Here is a 23588-nt window from a genome sequence, read left to right on the forward strand (position 1 = left end):
CACCATCGTTGACGGTTGGGAAGTCGTCATCTACTTCTCTGCCGCCGTCGCAGTTAACAACAACCGGTCCTGGATTGCAGGCGATGACGACGATGGGGCCAACTATTGCTTTGTCGACACACACCCCTCAAGAGGCCTGGCGTCCAGAGGTCTACGACCCAATTTTGCCGGACACTCTTCTACAGCAGGAGGCTTTGTCGGTATCCTCGGGAGACGAGGGTGAAAGGATAGCTGCCCCTCCAGACCTGGGGTTACAACTTACCACACCTTTCCCCGGGAGCATTCCGGGTTCTACCCCCCCTGCTCAATCCGCAGTCGTTTTTGTCATTGGAGGTTTTGTCCACGCTGCAAACGCTGCTGAAGACACTGGATGACAGATTGCCCCGAACAACTCCGGCCAGGTCGGTCGTCGACGACCCGGGCCCGTCTCGCCGCCTTCCACCTTCAACCCCTGCGGCAGAGCCTCCGGTGGCAAATCTCTCGGCCCCACGCCGCGAGGAAGGGGAACTGTTGGATTCGGAATCAGTCAGCAGAGCGTCGTCAGTGGTGTCCCTTTCCCCCTCCAGGGATCCGACTTGGGAGTCTGATGCGGAATTGGAAACCCCAAGGAGCCCGGCTCAGCCGTCTCCCCAGACGATATCGGGTCATTCCACAACATGATGGCCAGGGCTTGCACGGAATTTGGCCTGGCCCAAGAGGAAGAAAAGGACTGTTTTCTTTTTGACCGCATGGGTAAAAGGAGGTCAGTGTTTTCAGTGCCCATCCTAGATCATGTGTGGAAGGAAGGTCTTCAGACCGTGCGTCACCCTTTCTCAGAGCCAGCGATGAAGGGTCGCCTAGAGAAATAATTCAAAGCCACGGACTCTACTCCCAAGTGCCTTTCCTCTCAACCAACACCTGACTCTGTGGTATCAGCGGCGGCGAGAAAGGCAAGGGCTCAACACAAGTGTACGACTCCTCCGGAAATTGATACTAGACGCCAGGATGCGTTCGGCAAAAAAGTCCTGTCGGTAGGTGCTATCACAGTGAAGGCGGCCAATTCGCTCGCCATAGTTGCTAGATACGACAGGGAGATGTGGCATCGGCTGGCGCCCATACTCGAACACATTCCAGATGAACATCGAAAAGCAGCTATGTTGCTGGTCAGGGAAGGTGAGGAGGCTTCGAATCACGCCATTAACATCGCGGTAGACCTTGCGGAGTCAGAGTTTAAGTAAGTGAACAACGGTGTAGTTCTCAGACGACGGGCATGGCTAAAATGCACCAACTTCCGACCGGAGGTGCAGTACAAAGTACTGGATATGCCATTTGAAGGAGACCTCCTCTTCGGCGAGAAGGTCACCGAAGCCCTGAAGGGCATGAAGGAGGACTCGGACACGGCGCGTTCCTTGGGGGCCCTCCAGAGTGGTCAGAGTTTCCGGTCTTTTCGTCCCTTCAGAGGAGCATCGGGGAATTCCAGATTTTCATCGAGGGACCGACCCTTCGGTAGGCCAGCATATTCCTCTCAGGGATACAGGTGAGCTTCGCAAGCGGCTAAACGTTGCCGGGACTACCAGGCCCCCAAGAAGAGAGCAAGTTACTCGTCGACGAGGGATAAACAGAGTAAGGACCAGCAATGACGGGCATCGGAACGTTCTGGGGGGCAGAGTATCATGTTACATCAACGAATGGGAGCTTATAACAACAGGTCAATGGGTGTTGGACACTGTAAAATACGGTCATTCCCTGCAATTCAAGAGCAACCCTCCGCATATTCCACCGGCTTGTGTAGCGCAATCCCATCTGAGCGTGTTGCTGCAGGAAGTAGCACTTATACTACAAAAAGGGGCTATAGAACTGGTCCCGTCGTCACAAACTGGTCAAGGGGTTTATTCCCGATTCTTTGTGGTGAAAAAGCCAAATGGAAAGTGGCGTCCCATCCTAGACCTGCGCGAACTAAACAAGTTGCTGAAAAACACAAAGTTCAAGATGCTCACGCTCCAGGAGGTGATCAGGTCAGTTCAAGAAGGGGATTTTCTGGCATCTCTGTACCTGCAGGACGCATACTTCCACATACCGATGTGTCGGCGACACAAGAAGTACCTAAGGTTTGTGGTAGGGCGGACTCACTATCAGTTCACAGTTCTTCCCTTTGGACTGAAATCTTCCCCCAGAACGTTCACGAAATGCCTGGCTCCGGTGGCAGCCTGGCTGAGAAGGCAAGGCCACCATGTATACCCGTATCTCGACGACTGATTGGTGAGGGGATCCTCCCTGGCGTCGACGCACAGGAGTCTACAGGACACCATGAGCCTCTTGCAATGATTGGGGTTTGCAATAAACTTCGAAAAATCCTCGTTAACGCCGTCCAAAACCTTGGTGTTTCTGGGTGCACAGTTCGAGACCCAGTTGGGGTTAGTCAGACCATCCCTCTACAGGATCACCAGGCTCAGTCGATTGGCAAGTCAGTTGAAAATCAATTCCAGGCTGTCGGTGAGAAAATATACATTAATCCTGGGAGCTATGGCGTCCTGCATTCCTCTGGTGCCCAACTGCCGCCTTTTCATGAGGCCAGTGCAACAGTTTTTGGGTGACCGTTGGACGCAGGCTCAGGGCCTCTGGTCAGACAGGCTGACAGTCGACGACGACGAGCTCCTATCAACTCTTCGATGGTGGAAGAAAGTTCAGAATATTTCCAAAGGGGTACCCCTACAGGAGCAGGAGTTCCGATTGGTGGTGACGGACGCGTCCCTAACTGGCTGGGGAGCGCACATGGGCACTCTGCAGACACAAGGCCGCTGGTCTCAGAAGGAATCTCTCCTGCACATCAGCGATTTGGAATTGAGAGCGGTCCGCTGGGCCCTGAGGGCGTTCTGACAGACAACACCACGGCAATGTTTTACTTAAGGAAACAAGGCGGCACGCGATCCAGAACCCTCTCCATCGAGGCTCAGAAAGTGTGGCACTAGGCTCTAAGACACGATATATCCATCGTAGCTCATCACCTGCCAGGAGTGAGGAACGAGCAGGCGGACTCGCTCAGCAGAAATATGGACCAGATTCACGAGTGGGAAATAGACACCGATCAATTGTCCAAGGTCTTCGAAAAATGGGGGCGACCTCAACTGGATCTCTTCGCCACGAAGGCGAACAGGAAGTGCGAGATGTACGCCAGCAGGTGGCCACAGGAGGATTCGGTGGGAGAAGCGTTTTCCTTCCCGTGGACGGGCAAGTTCCTCTACGCCTTCCCTCCGTTCCCTCTGATACGGAGAACTCTGCAGTGGATACGCAGGTACAGGTGCCGTGTTGGCCGAGGCAACCATGGTTTTCCGACCTGCTTCATCTGTCAGCGGATCGCCCGATAGCGTTCCTGAAGGTGCCCAACCTCTTGTCCCGGGACGAAGGGACGGTGTGGCATCACAACCCGAGCAGCCTCAACCTCACAGCGTGGCTCCTGACTTTTCAGAATTTGGTGCCTTGAACATTCCCTCGGACTGTCGGAAGATATTACAGGCTGCGCGGGCCCCATTCACCAACAAGTCTTACAGGTGTAAGTGGAGGAGATTCTGTAGGTGGTGCCAAGGCCAGGCAGGAGTGGAACCTCTGAGGGTTACTCCGGAACAGATTCTTCCGTATCTACTACATTTGGCGAAGAGTGGTTTGTCTTTTTAATCACTAAAGGTTCATCTGGCGGCCATCTCCAGGTTCACAAGAGGGAGGAAATCAACGCCCTTGTTTAGTGACAGGTTAGTGAAATACTTCATGAGAGGTTTATTCTAGACGTTTCCCCCGGTTAAGCGGTTTCCACGACGTGGAGCCTTAACATTGTACTTGCAGGGTTAATGAAACCACCCTTTGAGCCGATGGCCACGTCGTTGAAGTTTTTATCATGGAAAGTGGCTTTTCTAATAGCCATAACATCGGCTAGACGGATCTCAGAGTTGCAGGCATTGGTCATAGACCCTCCATATCTCAGACTTTTCAAAGACAAAGTGGTCTTGTCAACGAGTCCTCGTTTCATCCCGAATGTTCCTACGACTTATCATAAACATTCATCCATTGTCCTGTCCACCTTCTTCGCGACTCCCTCATCAGCTCCGGAAAAGGTCTTGCATACCCTGGATGTCAAGAGAGCTCTAAAATGTTACCTTCATCGAACTCAACAACTTCGATCTACGCAGCAACTCTTCGTTGCATATGGGCCTTTGACAAAGGGGAAGGCAATTTCAAAACAAGGACTGGCCCGATGGGTCTCGTCGACGATTGCCTTCTGTCACTCAAAGGCGGGGAAACCGCTACAAGGACGTCGGAGAGCTCATTCACTTCGTCGACAGCGTTTTGGGCAGGGGTTCCACTGACAGACATTTGCAGGGCGGCAGCATGGTCAGTGCCCCATACATTCACCCGCCACTACTGCCTCGACCGACACCATGCGGACGAGATTCAAATGGCACGAGCTGTCTTGCGACATCTTTTTCAATAAGGTAAGTCCTTCTCTTGAGGAGGGTCTATGCTGGTTTGGATATGTATTTGTATAGGCATATATAAATATATATATATGTACGAATATACGCATGGAGGTAAACGCGTGTGTTTTATGTATGCTTTTTTGGCTTATATAAATGTTACTCGGTGCAGTACTGTGGCATATTGTTAGTTTCGAATCCTATTTGATTATGATTCGCCTTTTGCAGGATGGGGTGGGTGCTGGATTGCATTTACAGCTCCTCTATTGTTTCAAGTTAACTGCTGTGCATTCTATTCTAAGCATGTGAATCCATGAAAGATCCAATGCTGGAGAAGGGAATAGTTACTTACCTGTAACTCCATTTCTCCAGCATTGGTATATTTCATGGATTCACATGCGCCCTGCGGCCTCCCCAAAATGCAATCATCTTGTAATTTTTTGTTTCACCCCGTTCCACTTTGTAGGGGTTGAAATCTGAAGGGAGCTGCGGGGGCGGGGCATTTATACCACTACGTCCTAGTGGGGCGTGCGTGCGCGGCCCAAAACAACATAGATAGGACACAAGTGTCGAACGTTTTCCTACGGGAAAAGGCTTTATAAGCTTACCGAGGGTTCCCAGTCTCTCGACGGGGAATATTCTAAGCATGTGAATCCATGAAAGATACCAATGCTGGAGAAATGGAGTTACAGGTAAGAAACTATTCCCTTCTTGTTACAGATACAAATGGGATGGGTTTAACTGTCAAGCCCATTGAGAGGCCAGCATTGCCTTGAGCCAACTGTTCAAATACATTTGCTACATTATTTCGGGTTCCACAGCTGGTAGTCAGATCCACCTCCGGTATTCCCATATATGCAGACAATGTAGGGAGTTGCTCAGCGGAATGGGAGTCCCTGTCCCCTGGTGGGGAGTCGATTCCCAGAGAAGTCCTGCTTAGCGTGCTCCCCTCCCTTGTCTCAAAGGGGGTGGTACAGAGTCTGACTATTACTGTTAAAGATAGCTGTAGGTCAGCGATGAGACCCTCCATGTCTCTTCTTGCCACTTCCTTTCTGACTGCCGCTAATGTAGTCGCCCCCCCTCCGCCTCTTCCAACCACGGAGACTACCCCCGAACCCTGGTTCTCTGAACAGTTGAGATTGGCCCGCCTGGAGGTCAGGAAACTTGAACGTAAATGGCGCTCTGATCGTCTCAACTTCAGGGCTGCACTCTCTGCCTACACTGGAGCCATTTTAATGGTAAGTAAGCCTACTATGCGCAAAAAATCAAAAATGCTCTTAATCAGCTAAAGACACTCTTCACAGCTATTAAGTCGCTATCCTCCGCCTCTAAATGCGCCCCCACCATTATACCAACTCAGGAGCTATGTGACTCCCTATCGGAATTCTTTATGAATAAGGTAGCGACCATCCTTGCCAACATCGCACTTAACCTTCCCAGTACAGTCCCTTCGTACACTATCCAGGGTACGCATAGCCCCGGCCCCACTCTGACAACTTTGCAGACCGTTAATGAGGGCCTGGTACTTAACGCCATAAGTCCTGTGCCCCCTCTGATCCGCTTCCACTGGCAGCGATGAAGGAGGTGTCGGTTGATCTTCTCAGAGAAATCACCTCGGCTGGGTACAGTTCCTTTCAGTCGGGGTATCCCCCCGGAGCTGAAAGCCGTCTTGGTCATACCTTTGCTGAAGAAGCCCCTCTTGCACCCCCCACTCTCCTCTAATTTCCGGTCTATCTCTCCTCTTCCTTTTCTGATGAAGCTTCTTGAATCACTGCTTTCCCCTATCCTGTCCTCTTTTCTTGCGTCGTCCAATTTCCTTGACCCAGCCCAGTCTGGCTTTCGACCGGGTAGAGGTACGGAAAGTGTCCTGGTGTCCGTCTAGGATGAAATGGCCAGGCTGTTTGACAGAGGCAGTATCGGAGCCCTGATCCTTCATGATCTTTCAGCAGCCTTCTACACCGTTGACCATGCCGTCCTGCTCTCCCACCTCAGCCAGATTGGGGTCTCGGGTCTGCCACTCGCCTGTTTTTTTTTCCTTTCTGCGTGATGGGTCTCAAACTCTCTCTCTCCCTCTGTTCACCTCTAAGGCCTGTCAGCTCAGCTGCAGTGTCTCTCAGAGATCTACTTTGTCCCCATCCTGTTTAATATCTATGGGCCTCATTATGAATGTGGCAGTAAGGCAACAACGGCACCGGTAGTGTTACCGGCGCTGTTGTTACCATACCGCCACAATACGAGTTCTGCTTGCGGGTGCAGGTCTGCATGCCTGGTCTGACCAGGCATGCAGACCGGCACCCGCGAGCAGAACTCGTGATTGCACCGGCACCGTTATAAACAGTGCCAGTTCAACCATGCTCCCCACGCCCATTCTACCCTATTGGGCAGAATGGGGATCGGGAGCCTGCCAACACCGGCCCCCGCAAATGGGCAATTACCGGCCCATTCATCTCGTAATGGGCTGGTAATGGCCCATTCACGGGTGCCGGTAGCGAGTTTGGCGGTAGCCGTGCCCTTATTAAGGGCACGGAAACCGGCCAACTCGTAGTGAGGCCCAATATCTTCCTGTTAGCGTGCTTCATCTGCTCCCTCGGCATCAGATGAAGTTGAATGGGGACAAAACAGAGGTGATGGTAAAGGATCCCCTCCTGTTCCCTCACTTTGGATTTCCTCTTTCTGGCCCCTTTCTCTTGGTCCACTCCCGGGTGCCCTCCACCAAGGTCAAAAACCTGGGGGTCCTTATGACGAACAACCTATCTATGGCAGCTCAGGTATCAGCGGTCTGCCAGACAGGCCATCTGCAGTTGAAAATACTGAGAAGGACCCTCCATTTGATCCCTAGTACTTTCCCCCTGTGGTCGCCGCTATGATTATGAGCAAATTGGATTACGCCAGTGTTACGCTCACCTGGTATCCACAGGAACGCCACCCAGCTGGGTTACTCGCTGGTATGCTTCTCAGCTTTGCCCTGATGTGGTCTGCGGGGAAGGTTCTGCCTGAAAATACAGGAGGACTGTGTTCAAGACTGACCGACTGGAGTAAGTATCCTCCCTCCACCCCCTTATGATTTCAGTCCCTCTGGTGCCCTCTCCTCACCTTGTAGAATTAGGCGTGCTCTCCGTCCCGCCTTCTTTGCAGGTACGCGTTGTCTTTCATGGGCGAGTGTGGGACAGTTACGTCACTGACGCCGGCCCGTTTGATATTGTTCAGGTAGGTCTTATTGCTGTTCTTTAGTTTTGTTGCTATTGTGCATGCCTTTCTTTGTTTAAAATGTCTTTTTCTTCTCCCTTAGGTATGCAGAGCTTCAGCGTGGCGAACTGGCTTGGTTGAGCCCCGCTGGCAAATGATGGCTCATTAAGAGCGCTATGATGCGGTAAGTAAGCGCTATGCGCAGCGCTGGGAAGTCTTGCCTTTGCTAACCTGTGTTTTCCGTCCTTGTAGGTCGCGGTGTTCTTCAGCGCAAGTGGAATGTCCGGAGTGGTGCCAGCAAGGTAAGCCTTTTAAGCAGTTTGTAATTTGTAAATGTCTCTACTGCTTTCTTTAATGTTGCCTCTATCTTCCTCTTTCAGGTCGTTCTGTCCGGGAGGCCTGCAGATTCGAGGAAGCTGTTCTCAGTAGTTGCGAGTGTTCAAAGATGAAGACTGCAGGTAAGATGCTGCTGCTAATGATGTTCCTTTTGTCTCCTTGCAGGTCCTGCTTCTACGAGGTTCGAGGGAATAGCTGGACACGGTGAGTGTCACGTTGCAAGCTGCAAAGTAACGCGAAGCGTGTTGTCTTGCTCGGGTGTGGTTTAAATAGCCCCAACAAAATAGTCCAGGTAAAGTAGTCCCTAGGCTACCACACCCAAAACACTAGACCGCATAGCTTGGTTCTTAGGAACCAAGCTATGTGGATGCCTCCATGTTGGCTAACAATACAATAAAGTAGTTCCGAAGCACATTGTTTTTCATGGTGCATGAGCCTGGCGCCATAGGCGCCAGGACTGGCCCCATGAGGGCTTTTGAAGAGGATGCCAGGCTCTAGAGTCCTGAGTCCTGACTCCACCTGGCCAATGGGTTGGCCAGAGGGGGTTTTCGGCGAGGGTCGTGACAGCACTTCCCCCCCAAGGCCCCTCCCATGGTGTTCCTTCTGTCTGGCCCAGGTTTGGTTGGGAAGTTCCGATGGAATTTCCTGATTAGACGTGGTGCGTGGATATTCTCACTGGGCTCCCAGGATCTATCTTGTGGTCCAAATCCTCTCCAATCGACAAGATAATATAGCTTGGTCCTAGAGTATTAGAGTCCAAGATATCTTTGACTTCGAATTCTGGTTCTCCGTCAACAAGTATGGGCTTAGGTGGTGTCCCAATCCGTGTGCCCGGTTGCATTGGTTTCAGGAGGGACACATGGAATACCGGGTGGATGTGTAGATTAGGTGGTAAATCCAGTTTCACGGCTGCTGGGTTGATAATTGCCTTAATGGTATAAGGTCCTAAGAATCTGGGATGAAAGGTCCGAGTTCCCTTGATGGGTACGAATTTAGCGGCTAACCAAACGTTGTCTCCTACTTGATAATCGGGGGTCTTTTTCCGGTGTTGGTCGGCAAATCTCTTTTGTTTTTCTTTGGCATGAATAAGGTGTTCCTTTGCCTTTTTGAAAGCCTGAGTAATGGTTGTGTGTAGAGTCTTTACCGCTGGCATTTCCAAGCTGGCTGGAAGGCCTAGTTCAGAGGTACTTGGATGTCTGCCATAAAGGGTATAGAAGGGCATTTGTCCCGTGCTTTAATGCAAAGAATTGTTATATGCATATTCGGCTATCTATAGTAGGCCTTCCAATTCCTTTGTTTGTGGTGCAGCATGCACCGTAAATATTGCTCGAGTGTCTGATTGGTTCTCTCGGTTTGGCCGTCCGTTTGGGGATGGTGACTGGTAGATAGCTGAACGTCGATCTGCGCCATTGCACAACATTTTTTCCAGAAGTTTGAAACAAACTGGCTCCTCGATCAGAGACCAGAACCAAACGGAAGCCATGTAGCTTAACCATGCCCTTCAGGAACACTTTTGCTAAAGTGGCTGCGTCTGGGAGGCCTTTGAGAGGAATAAAATGGGCCATCTTTGAGAAGAAGTCCACAACTACAAGGATGGTGTTCAACCCTTGGCTTGGAGGTAGATCAGTGATGAAGTCAAGGGAAAGAGTGTGCCATGGAACTGGAGGAATGTCCAATGGTTGTAGGAGACCAGATGGTTTTTGTTTCTGTAATTTATTTTGTGCGCAGACACCACAGGACTGAATATACTGAATGATGTCCTTAGGCCAGGTAGGCCATCATGATAGTTTGAAATAATATGGTGTTGTAATTCCTTCTTGGGTACATATAGGCGATCCCTAAAAAAAATGGTAGATGGTCCTTGATGGTATATTGTTCTCCTTGAGTTTGCCATGCGAGGTAGGCATCAGGATTCATTGTCCGTTGTATTTCTTTTCGTAGTTCTGCTTGTGTTAAGGCTGTCGTGATACCCAAGAGTTTGTCTTCAGATATAATGGGCACTGGGTCTGGAGTTGTATATACGATTTCAACTATGCCCATGCAAGATAAGGCATCCGCCTTTCCGTTTCTGACTCCTGGTCGAAATGTGATTACATATTCCTATTTGGCGAAGAAAAGGGCCCACCCTAATTGGCGCGAGGACTGGGCTTTGGCTGTTTTGAGATATTGCAGGTTTCGGTGGTCTATGATGACTGTAATGGTGTGTCTGGCCCCCAGAAGGTAGTGCCTCCAGGCTTTAAAGGTGGATTTGTTAGCCAGGAATTCCTTGTCCGTGATGGCATAATTAATCTCTGAAGGTGAGAACTTTTTCGACCAGAAGGCAACAGGATGTAGCTGGCCGGTTTCTGGGTCTCTCTGTGAAAGGACAGCCCCCATTGCGAGACTGGACGCATCAGTTTCAATGACATAAGGGAGGTCTGGACGAGGATGTCGCAGGATTGGAGCGGAGGTAAACCTTCGTTTAAGTTCCTGAAAGGCTTCTTCTGCTTCTTCGGCCCAAGCAAACTTAGTTTTTTCGTAATAGTAATGTGATTGGGTGCACCACCTGAGAGAAGTCTGGGATGAACCGGTGGTAGTAGTTTGCAAAGCCCAGCATGCTTTGTACCCCTTTCAGAGACGTCGGTGAAGGCCATTTCAGAATGGCATCTACCTTGTGCACGTCCATTCTGATGCCTCCTGGAATAAGGATAAAACCAAGAAATTCTACTTCGGTGATGTGAAAAAAACATTTTTCAAGCTTTGCAAACAAGCGATGCTGACGGATCTTGGCGAGGACTGAAAGAACGTGCCTGACAGGATCTTGTTCCGAGGCTGAGTATACTGAGATGTCGTCTATGTACACTAAGGCACACACATCAATTAACTCCCTTAAGACGTCATTCATGAAATACTGAAATGCGCAGGAGCGTTGCATAACCCGAAAGGCATGACTTTATATTCAAACAAGCCGTACTTAGTATGGAAGGCGGTTTTCCATTCATCTCCTTTTCTGACTCGGACCAGGTGGTATGCTCTGGGAGTCATGGGGATACAGACGTCGGGTTTCTCCTCTTGGTAATAGCATGCAGGAGAGCAGTCACCGGGGAAGGTTAATTTTCGTGCCCGCCAGTCTATCAAAGGGATGTGAGCAACCAACCATGGCATCCCTAGTATTAGCCTGAACTGAGGTGCCTTGATGAGATTGAATGAAATAGACTACCGATGTCCGTCCTGGCACAGCAAGGTTACCCTGGCTGTGCACTGGGTTACTGGTCCGGAAGCGATTTCTGTCCCATCCACAGTGGTTACCTTGTCCATAGTTGGCTTAGAACACAAAGGAAGCCCCATCTCTGCTGCTAGTTCTTGATCAATATGATTTCCAACTGCTCCGCTATCGATGTATGCTTCAACAGCATGCATTCTTGGCGACTGTTGGTGGTTAATTAAGATCACTGGTATTGCAAAGTGCAAGGTCAGCAACTCTTTCTTCTCACTCGAACTCTTTCTTCTCACTCGACAAACAGACCTCAACGTTTGTCGAGCTTGGTAGTTTTCCGATTCCTTAGCTTCATCCTTCTCTGTGGCCCCGACTGTACTTCTTGGGGGTTTTACTGGACAGTCCTTCAGGAAATGTCCTGGTTTCCCACAATACAAACAAAGCTGTTGTTGTCTTTTGTCCCGCTCTTGTTTTGTTAATGGAGGCCGTACCCCTCCAATCTGCATGGGTTCTACAGCATTTTCAGGTACACGGGGTGTGTTTTCCCTTGTTCGAGCATACAAGGTCCGAGGGTCCGTCTTAGACCAATCTGCCTTTCTGTGCTGCAACCGGTGGTCTAGCAGCACAACCAGATTTATGAATTCTGCAGTCTCTGAGTGGATGAACCACCTGGGCTAAAACGTCCTTTAATTCGCCTCGTAAGCCTTGGTGGAATAACGTGGTTCTTTTGTTTTCTGGCCACCTAGCTTCGGCAACCAGTCTGTTGAAGGTAGCAATGTACGTTAACAAGTCCTGATTCCCCTGTCGGAGGGACAAGAGTTAATTGTCTACTGCTTGTTCCTGGGTATGGTGAGCAAAAAGTTTTTCCATTTCGAGGGGATTGGGTCCTCTGACGTATTCCATATCTATGACATGTAATCACCACAGCTGTGCTGCTTCGGAAACTTTTTTCGGCATCTGCGTCCTGCGTCGATGCGCCGTCGTCGAGGACCTCCTCCGACGTCATCCGATGTAGGACGTACGACGCCCGTAGCCTCAGTTCCGTTTTTTCCGCAAACGTGTTGCTTCGTGAATCTCGGTTAACGCCTCGACTCTTTGGAGTTCTGTTCTTCTCGGTTCTTCGAACCTGTTCGTTTTTGTGAGAAAATAATTTGTGTGAAGATGTCTTCTACTTAGTCTTCGACCCCCGCGTCCGGGTTTCAAGAAGTGCGGGGAGTGTGGGTCCAAGATGTCGGTAACGGACTCGCACGACGCCTGCCTCTGGTGCGTCGTGGAGGCCCACGACACGGATGACTGTATCGACTGCCAGTCGCTCACGTCCAAAGCCTTACGTGAACGTAAGAAGAAGTTGTCGGTAGGTCGGGTGTCCAAGCCCCGGAAGTCGAAGTCTACGGGGCTTTCGACGGATGATTCGAGAGGAGACTCTCCGCGTCATCGTCGGAAGTCTCGTGGGTCTCTTTCTAGGAGTCGGTCTCGCCCCTCCTCAGCCTCTTCGACGCATTCTCGGAAGCGCCGACACCGGTCGTCTTCCAGGTCCTCTTCGGAGGACTCTGCCCGGCACGTCGCTTATCCCACCAGCCGTGCGACGCCGGAGGAATGGGCTTCCTTCGGGTAGAAAATGCTGGCGATTCTCGAGTCGCAGGATACTAAGCCGTCCGCGCCCCCGAGTGGGGTCGGTCGTGAGAGGTCGAGAGACACCGCTGGCAAGAGTGGTCGGCACGAGTCACGGGAGAGGTCCCGTTCGGACAAGGGGACTCGTTCTCGACGTACCCGTTCCAGGTCCCGGTCCTCGACGCGTTCGAGACCGTGTGCACCTGTGGTGTCTTCGAGGAAGACATCGACGTCTGAGGCGTCGAGGGCGTCGACAGGCTTTCTCGAAGCTCTGAGGAAGTCGTCGAAGCCGTCGACGCTCCGGTCGTCGAAGGACACGCTCGGAGCTCCGGCTTCGAGGCCTGTCGACGCCGCCGAAGCTGGCGGCCCTGCATCTGACGTCGACGCCAATCCTCTCTGCGCCGATGCCTGTTCTCTCGACGCCGGTGCCGATTCACTCGACGCCTTTCGAGGCCGGGGTGTCGGAGGTACCCCGTGGCACGGGGGAATCCCCTAGGAAGGCTCTGGTTAAGAGCAAGCACTCTCGGGTGCCTTCTTTTCGCCACCTGGAATATATTTCAGAGGCGGATGAGGATTCTGATGGCCTGGTTCCTAGTCAGGTTTCAAATTGTCTCGGGCCATAGTCAGTTTGACGATTTGAGGCAGTCACTGCATGATGCCAGTGGACTGGACACCTCTCCGGAGGTGGAGTTTTGTAGGCCTGAGCCTGGCTCTCATGCCGATTCCGCGTACCGACGCCTTATGGCTAGGGTTTCTGAGTACTTGGGATGGTCTGCTCCCCCAGGGGAGTTTGTGCAGGATGATCTCACGGACATCCTTGATGTTGGTCCCCCAACTGACCCGGTACTGCCGTTCCATATGGCTTTACAGAGAAGGGGTGCGGCGGCTTGGACTGCTCCGGAGAGTCTCCCGGCGGTGGGCAGGTCCTTGTCGCGAAAATACCATCCAGCCAGTAGCGACCCCTGCTACTTGACCAGGCACCCCACTCCGGAGAGTTTGGTGGTGCAGGCGGCCACGGCCCCGGCAAAGCAGGCGTCGTACCCGACCATCCCTCCTGATAGGGATGACAAACGTTTTGATGGCTGGGCGAAGAAAGTGTTTTTCTTCTGGTGGTATGGCGTTTTAGGCGGCCAACTCCATTTGTGCCTTGTCTCGTTTCACACACACTCTGTGGAACTGTGTTGCGTTAGCGGCTGAACATATTCCCGAAGGGGGCGAACGGGATGGTTTCCTTGCCATGGTCCAGGATGGTAAGGATGCCATGTGTGAGTCCGTTCAGTCGGGTTTGGACTTGGCTGAATGCGTCAGCAGGTCCATGGCGGCGAGCACCGTGATACGCAGGTTTGCGTGGTTGCGGAAGTCGGTTTGCTCCTGATGTGCAGTCTCGGCTCCTCAACATGCCCTTTGACGGTGAACACCTTTTTGGCAGCAAGGCTGACGAGAGCCTTGAGAGGTTGCAGACCTCAAAAGCTGCAGCGAAGTCATTGGGCGCTGCAGTTCGCCAACCTCCGCCTTTTCGTCCTAGGGGACAGCAATGGAGGGGTGGTTCCTTTCGCTATTACTCGTCCTTCAGGAAAGCGAGAGGAGCTGGCAGTCAAAGAGGCCAACGCAGGGGTACAAGAGGTGGACAGGGTACCTGTGGTGCCAAGGCTGCTCAGGCAGTTGCCTCTCTGCCCTCCGGTAACGCCGCAGCCGCTACCACTCAGTCATGAGGCCATGTCCCATGGTTCGCCGGTTGGGGGAAGGCTGGCGCAGCATCTTGTAGAGTGGTGTGCCATTACTTCAGATGTGTGGGTTCTGGAGATCATAACCCACGGCTACTGTCTTCCCTTTCGGCACAGGCCTCGCGACAATCCACCGGGGAACCTCTCTTTGCAGAGTCCGGATCCGCTCCTTGCGCAGGAAATTCAAGCCCTGCTGGAGAAAGGCGCCATAGAACTGGTGCCTGTAGCGTAGAGGAACAAGGGATGGTATTCCCCTTATTTTTTGATTTCGAAGAAAGACAGGGATTGAGACCCATCATGGACTTGCGCGGTTTGAACAAACTCCTCAGGAAGGACAAGTTCAAGATGGTTACTCTCTCTCAAGTCCTCGAGGCCCTTCAGCTTCAGGACTGGTTGGTGTCTCTCAACTTCAAGGATGCTTACTTCCGGGGGGCGTGGCTAGCGCGCGAGCGATGCGGACGTGAGCTGAGTGAGCTCCCGTAAGCGCCGACACAATCCTGTACCTTTATCCTGATTCCTGGGGACATCGAGCGACATCAACGCCACGATTGTGCCCGTGAAGCTGGGGGCTACGACCGGCGGAAATCCGGGCTGTGGTCTGCCCGTTTGGAGGGCCATAATCTGCAATTTACTGAAGGCCGGGGGCCCCGAACTGCGAAACCAAGATGGCCGCCGGAGCTTGAGGGCAGACCACCTCCTGTCTGATTGGGGCTTGAAGCGGCCTGGTGTGGTGCGGCACACGCAGTGGACACTGACTTTTCTTACAACCGGAGGTCGCCCGGACAAACGGCTCCTGCTCTTGGGCTGTTTCGACCCAGCCCCGAGTGGTGGAGGACGGCAGCGGCCTGGCCCGACAGAGCTAGAGGTAGGTGGGATTAACTCTCCCCCCCCCCTGCTCCATACAGACGGTGGATTCGTGGAACCTGCGTGTTGGAAGGTGTTTGGAGGACCCCGAGGCCTTCCACCTGGCCTGTTGCGGGGCTGCGACACGGTACACCGGAGTAGATCCATAAGGGCGTAATTAGCACTGTTCGACCTGCCGTGCCGGACGCCCCACGCCTCCCCGGAACTATGGGGAAAGAAAGGCAGAAGAAACCCTCCACACAGAGCAGCATGGACCAATTTGCCGTCGCCACCACCCCGGCCCCGGCGGCCCCAGCAACGCGACCGAACTCCCCCAATGGGGAGGGCCCTCTTTCTCTCCATGATGTAATGGCGGCCATTGCTAATTCCCGATCCTCCATGGAGACCAAAATAGATAGCATGGCGGCAGACGTCTCCTTCCTACGCCACGATCTACAGAAACTAACCTCCAGAACGGGAGAGGCGGAACAACGTATTTCTGAAGTGGAAGACAATATAGGCGGGATTAACCGCCAACTGTCCCAGGCCTTAAACCGCCTTAAGACCCTTGAATCAAGAGTGGAGGATGGAGAGGGGCGATCCCGTCGCAATAATGTCCGTATCCTGGGTCTGCCAGAAGGGGAGGAGGGACAGTGTATGGAGCTGTTCTTGGAGCAGTGGCTTGTAGACATCTTCGAGGCCACATCCTTTTCAAAGTTCTTCTCAGTGGAGAGGGCTCACAGAATGCCGGCGGGTAGACCACCCCCGGGTGCCCCGCCACGTACTATCATCGCCCGCTTACTCAACTACCGAGATAGGGATGCCCTCCTGCAACTGTCGCGGGCACAAGGCTCGATTACCCATAACGGCTCCCGAATCGCCTTTTTCCCGGACTACACCCGAGAAGTGCAGCGGGCACGACAATCGTTTGAGCCACTCAAGAGACAGCTGGCCCAACTAAATGTGAAATATGGCCTGCTCTTCCCGGCCCAACTGAAGATATATCATGGTGGAACCACGGTTCATTTCAGCGACCCGCAGGAGGCATGGAAATGGGCGGAGGCCCATATAGAAGGTGATTGGACTGCGAGACCGAGGAGGCCGAGAGGAAGACCGAGGCCCAGGCACGCCTCCCCGAGAGGAAACCCGGAGAGGAATGAACAGGGGGTCCTGGACCCCGATGCAGATCAGCGAGGACATTGACCGGACTGTCGCCCCTCTGGCCTAGTAATGGCGCTTTGAAGTATTCTTTCTTTGTTTGTATTCTTAAGCCGGACGCATGAGTAGTCCACCATGGAAGATGTTGACACTGGCGCATGGGAGGGGACTCTGGAGGAGCCTCTGAAAACCCCCCCCCCCCTAGCCGAACTTCCTCCTTTCCTTCTCCTTCTCCTTCTCCCTTTTCCCCCCCCCTCTTTCTTGTTTATCTAGACCCGGCTCTAGGGTCTGGGTTTTTGAGCTGCTACCTTAAGTTGAAGGTCCAGCTATGTTTGGGCGACAGGTACTTCGTGTTGGGGTGGAGTATAGGGTGGGGGTAAGTTGGGAATGTTTGGAAGTTTGTTTGTTACTTCAAGACTGTCATATGTTTATAACGGACACGAACCACTGTCTTTGGTCGAAGTTACCACTTCACCATCTCTCACTGATTGCTACAATCGTACAGACCCCCATCATGTGTGATAGATATCCTGTGCACAGACTCACGGGACACCCATGCGCCACACCAAATCCCTGAAGTTCCTCACCTGGAACGTGAATGGGATGGGGTCCGGGATTAAACGGCGCCTGCTTAGGCAATTTCTAAATAGACACTCCCCTGATGTGGCCCTTTTGACAGAAACCCACCTGGCCGGATCACACTGTGCCTTTTTTCAGAGGACTAATTACCACCTTGCCCTTCAGGCGGGGTACACAATGGGCTCCAGGGGCACCCTCATCCTGATACACAAGCGCATTCCATTTACTCAGCAATTGGTTGAGCGCGACCCAAGGGGTCGATACGTGTTCGTCATGGGGACCATCTGGGGTCAGACGATGGCCATTGCCGCAATTTATTCCCCACCCGGGTTGGGACAGGAATTACTGGACGATCTTACTACCCTTATAGGGAAACACCATCCTGATACGTTCATTCTGGGGGGTGATTTTAATGATACCATGAATGATAACTTTGACCGTTCCCATCTCCGAAATCGCAACCCTGACACCTCGACTAGATTGGCCAGTTTTGCATCGGCCCTTGGGCTCCGAGATGTATGGAGAGAGTTACACCCGACTGATAGGGAGTACTCCTTCCATTCCGGCGCTCACGGCTCCATGTCCAGACTGGACTACTTCTTCTTGCCACATACCGACCTCCATAGGGCAATGTCCGCAGATTTACTCCCCCGGGGCATTTCGGACCACTCCCCCCTCTTAGTTGAATTGCGTATGCAGGGTCCCCTTCCCCCTAGAACGTGGAGACTTAACAATTATTATCTGGGGTCCCCGGAACTGATAGATCGCCTCGAGGAAGTTTCTGGTGAATATTTCGAAATTAACGAGAAGTCGGTGGACAGCCCCGTGATATTATGGGAGGCCTATAAAACAGTGCTAAGGGGTGAAATCCTTTCTTGGACGACACATAAAAGAAACATCCGGTTCCGGGAAATATTAAAGGCCGAAGAGGAAGTGAGAGACAGGGAGATTGAGCATATATCCGATCCTACGCCTGAGACCCACCGATCCCTCCAGCGCGCCCAGGAGTGCCTCCGTAACAGAACGATGGATGACGCCAAGCAGGCCCATTGGCAGGCTAGGGCGAGGGTGTATGAACTTGGGGATAAGTCGGGTAAACTGCTCGCTTGGTTGCAGAGGAGAGACGAGGGGCAGCGCCATGTCCGGGAAATTGTCACGGCACAGGGCGACACCCAACATTCGGACTCTGGGATTGCCGAGGCCTTCACAGAGTTTTACGCAGATTTGTATCGGGCTCCGACCTCACCGCTAAACCCCTGCCTCCTAGATGAGGTGACGCTGCCGATCCTTTCGGGGCAACAGAGGGACCAGCTGGACTCTGCTTTATCAGAGGCTGAGATTGCAGAGGCACTGTCTCAGCTCCAGTCGGGAAAGGCACCGGGCCCGAACGGATTCCCAGTTGAAACTTGGCAGAAGCTAGGAGTAGACAAAATGGCCGGTCCTCTACATAGGATGTTCCTTGCTGCCCGGGAACAGGGTACCCTCCCACCAGATCTTTGCAAGGCCACCATTGTGGTCATTCCCAAGCCTGGCAAACCTCCACATGATTGTGCTTCTTATAGACCCATATCGCTGATTAACGGAGAAGCTAAGGTCCTTGCTAAGCTATTAGCGAATCGGTTGCAGTTAGTCACTTCCTCCTTGATCCATCCGGATCAGTGTGGTTTTATGCCTGCCAAATCGACTCGGATGAATCTGCGCCGCCTCCATTTAGCATTGGAGAGATCCCCGATTATAAACGAACCCTTGGCCTTGTTGGCAATCGATTTTGAAAAGGCGTTCGACTCCATTCGATGGGACTACCTTTGGGAAATAATGCGCCGCATGGGGTTCGGAGAGGCCTATTTAGGCTGGGTGCAGCTACTTTATGTTAACATCAAGGCGGAAGTGAGAGTGAATGGCTGGTCCTCTGGGTCCTTCCCCCTGGGCCGTGGTACGCGACAGGGATGCCCTTTGTCCCCTCTTTTGTTCGCCCTTGCTATCGAGCCATTAGCTCTTTGGCTTCGCCAAAACACCGCCTGGAGAGGATTCAGATGGCCGGAGGGACACGAGGATCGTACATCCCTGTATGCGGATGACCTCCTGGTGTACCTGGGTGACCCACTAACATCCTCTGCCATTGTAACGCAAATGTTAGTCCGCTTTGGGGAACTCAGCGGACTCAGAATCAACTGGGGGAAATCAGTCCTCTTTCCGGTGAAGGGTGGGGAACAGGCAATCCCCCAGGACTGCCCGTACCGGGTGGAACGACAGGGGTTTCGTTACCTGGGAATATGGATATCCGGGGATTTAACAAGCTATATAAGGAACAATCTCCGACCAATCACAGACCGCTTTATTGTTGATGTCCGGCACTGGAAACTCCTCCCCCTGACACTTATGGGAAGAGCGGCACTTTTTAAAATGATGACCCTTCCTAGATTCCTCTATGTCCTTCAAAATGCCCCACTTAAAGTCCCCGACTCGGAGTTCCACCAGGTGGAGACACTTCTCAGAGACCTCATATGGGGGGGAGGCCAGTCACGAATTGCGTTAACTACACTTCAAAGATCTATTTGGGAGGGTGGAATAGGAGTTCCCCGCCTTCAAACGTATTACTGGGCATCACAACTGGTGGTGGTTAATGACCTTCTCCACGGGGACCGAGACCTGCCCCATATACGGGCTGAGATAGCCACTATGCGCAACACTGACCCGCTGCTTCTCCTCTATCAGCCCCTTTCGAGAACCTCTCCGCCCACAACCACTACGCATATGATCACAGTGTGGAGACAGGCACACCGATTCATTGGGTGGGAAAATAAAGCTACTAGAGCACAACCCCTCTGGCGGAACAACAACCTAGCTGAGACCCAGAAGTTGGAGCCGTGGCCTAGGTGGGTGAATGCGGGGATTGCCAGGATTGGGGACATGCTTACACAGGGGTGTTTGGCCTCATTTGATGACCTACAATTGCGATTCCAGATTCCGAATACGGAACATTACCACTACATTCGCCTCGCCCATGCTTTGAGACCCTACCTGACAGCAGATACGCAGTTACCGGACTATACCCCCATAGAGCGTAACATCCTTCCGGCGCATATCCCTACCAAATGCACTTCCATCCTTTATAATGCTATATCCTCCTTTGCTACCCCCGAATTGAATGAACTAAAGGCAAAATGGGAAGTAGATGTGGGGGTGATAGATCCTGAGGATTGGATACAAGTCCTTATGCATCCCCGGGAAATCGCCATTTCCTCTAGGCTTCGATTAGTGCAGTTGAAAATACTACACCGGGTTTATTACCCTAGGACACGTCTATATGGCTGGAAACGGGCTTCTGACCCAAACTGTTTGCGGTGTGGGGATGGGGAGGGGACCTTTATTCACATTTTGTGGCTGTGTCCCCAGATACAAACTTTTTGGAACGCATGCTGTAGGGAACTCTCCCGAGTTCTGACTCGCACCATACCACTGGACCCAAGGGCTTTGCTTCTGGGCGTGCCCGATGAGATAGAAGCTAATAAGTGGGAAAGATTGCTCCTACACACGGCGATGGGGCTGGTTAAGCGCAATATCGCGCAGAAATGGGGTGCCCCTGACTCCCCAACGCTGGAACAATGGAAATTGGATATGGACATATGCGCTATGATGGAGCGTAGGATTTACTCGGCGCGAGGCTGTCCCAACAAAGCGTCGAAAATATGGGACAGGTGGGAGGAAGGTGTGGCCTGAGTGTCCCATGTACAGGCGGGGGAATGTGCACTGGGGGTTTTGTTTTGTGCTTGTACCATACTATACATTATTGCATGTGATGAGATGATCGCTCAACTGTTGATGCTCAGGGTACCTTTTCTGATTGTGAACGACTATGACAGTCTGAAGTTGTTTTTGTTTGCTTGTTGCTTTGTTATTATGACCATTGTACTATGTTAATAACAATAAAATACTTTATAAAAAAAAAAAAGGATGCTTACTTCCATGTGCCGATCCATCCCAAGCACAAGAAGTACCTGAGGTTCGCGGTTGGCGACTCGCACTTTCAGTTTCGGGTCCTGCCGTTCGGATTGACCTCCGCCCCGAGGGTTTTCACCAAGCTCATGGTGGTGGTGGCAGCGCATCTCAGGCAAGGGGGGATTCACGTCTACCCCTACCTGGACGATTGGTTGATCAGGGGGAGCTCTCCCGAGCAAGTCCTGGATCATCTGTCCGTCACCTGCCACTCCCTTCACAGGCTGGGCTTCTCCCTCAATTTAAAGAAGTCCCATTTGACGCAAACACAGCGGCTCCAGTACATCGGAGCAGTGCTCGACACTTCCCTGGGGCAGTGTTTTCCTCCCCAGGTGAGGGCTCTTCACATTCAGCAGATGGTGCACAAGTTTCAGCATGCCCAGACGCTCCCAGCGTTCGAGTTCTTGAGGTTGCTCGGCCTCATGGCATCCTGCATTCTTCTGGTGCCAGAGGCTCGCCTGCGGATGAGATCTTTGCAGTGGGCACTCAAGATGCAATGGTCGCAGTCCTCCGGCAGGATGTCGGATCCGGTTCAGGTGCCGCCCTCGGTCGCCCGGGACCTTCTGTGGTGGGCCGTCGAAGGCAACTTGATGAAGGGGGCTCCATTTTGGCTTCCCTGGACGGAGGTGACGATCGTGACGGATGCATCCCTCACGGGATGGGGAGCTCATGCCAACGGGCTGACAGTCAGCGGTCGTTGGTCTCCGTCGGAGTCCAGACTCCATATCAATCTGTTGGAGCTGAGGGCCGTCAGGTTAGCCCTGAAGGCTTTTCTGCCGACTGTGCGAGGAAAGAATGTCCTGATCCTGACGGACAACACAGTGGCCATGCACTACCTCAACAAAAAGGGGGGGCAGGGTCACTTCCTCTGTGCAGGGAGGCGATGCAGTTCGAGTTCTGGGTCATCCAGCAGGAAGTTTCGATCTCGGCAGTTCATCTGGCCGGAGACGAAAACGTGACGGCGGACGCTCTGAGCAGGCAGAGCACGATCTCTCACGAGTGGGAGTTGGCTCAGGAGATTCTCCTGGAGATCTTTGCCCTTTGGGGGACCCCTCAAGTGTCAACTGGAAGTGCGAAAGGTTTTGCTTGTGGGAATTTCCTCCAAAAGGAGCCTTAGGAGACGTGTTTGTGGTGGAGTGGTCATTCCCGCTGCTGTACGCGTTTCCTCCAGTCCCCGTCATCACGCAAGTGCTGCGGAGGTTACGGAAGTTCGGTTCCCGGATGATCCTCATTGCTTCGACGTGGGCTCGGAGGACGTGGTACCCGGACCTTCCCGACTTGTCCATCTGACCTCCATGTCGTCTTCCCTACCGAGACGATCTGCTCTCACGGGAGGGGAGTCAGGTTCTCCATCCAGAGGTCAGATCCCTCAACCTTCACGCTTGGCTTCTGAAAGGTTGAGGTATAAGGATTGGGACCTCCCTGAAGAAGTGATGGCGGTGTTGCTTTTGGCCCGAAGGCCAGCAACAAAGTCTCTGTACCGTCGGCGTAAGTTCTGCGACTGGTGCAGAGTTCAGAATGTGGATCCTTTTGCATGTGACATCCCCATGGTTCTGTCCTTTTTACTTTCTTTGGCCCACAGGGGCTTGCAAGTGGGTACCATTAAAGGTTACCTGGCGGCGCTGTCCATCTTTAAGCGCTCGTCTGAAGAGTGTTCCTACTTTAAAATCCCTTTCATTTCACAGTTTCTGAAAGGGCTCACTAATTTGTTCCCTCCGTCACCTTTCCTGGTGCCCGGTTGGGATTTAAACCTTGTTCTTAAGTTTCTTATGGGTGCTCCGTTTGAGCCTTTACATTCTTGCCCTTTGAGGCTGTTAACTCTGAAAACTGTGTTTTTGGTTGCGGTTACTTCCGCTCGCTGAGTGAGTTACAGGCACTTTCAGTTAAGCCACCCTTCACTGTATTTCACAAGGACAGGGTTGTCCTTAGAGTTCGTCCTTCTTTTCTTCCGAAGGTAGTGACGGAATTTAATTTGGCCCAGAAGGTTGTTCTTCCCGCATTCTATCCTCCTCCGCATCCTGGTAAGGAAGAGGAGAGGCTCCATAGGCTGGATCCTAGGAGAGCTTTAAGATTTTATGTTTCACGCATGTCCCGGGTCAGAGTGGACGATCAACTCTTTATTGGTTACCCTGGAAAGCGTTTGGGACAAGCTGTGACGAAACAGACTTTGTCTCGCTGGATTATTTTGGCCATCTCGGAGTGTTACCGCTTGGTGGGTAAGGACCCACCGGCTGGCTTGCGGGCCCATTCTACCAGGGGTATGGCTGCATCTACTGCCCTGCAGAGGGGTGTTCCTATTCACAACATCTGTGATGCAGCCACCTGGGCTTCAGTACATACATTTGTACGTCACTATTCCCTCGATTCCATCCGAGGACAGGACCTGGCCTTTGGCAAGGCGGTCCTTTGCTCTGCTATTTGATTGGCAATTTTAAATTTTGATTCTAAATTCTTTCCCCTCCTCCTTGCTCTGGTACTGCTTTGGGAGTCTGTCATAGATATGGAATACGTCGG

Source organism: Ambystoma mexicanum, chromosome 12 (assembly GCF_040938575.1).
Source record: "Ambystoma mexicanum isolate Mex_15411 chromosome 12, UKY_AmexF1_1, whole genome shotgun sequence".
NCBI lineage: Eukaryota > Metazoa > Chordata > Amphibia > Caudata > Ambystomatidae > Ambystoma > Ambystoma mexicanum.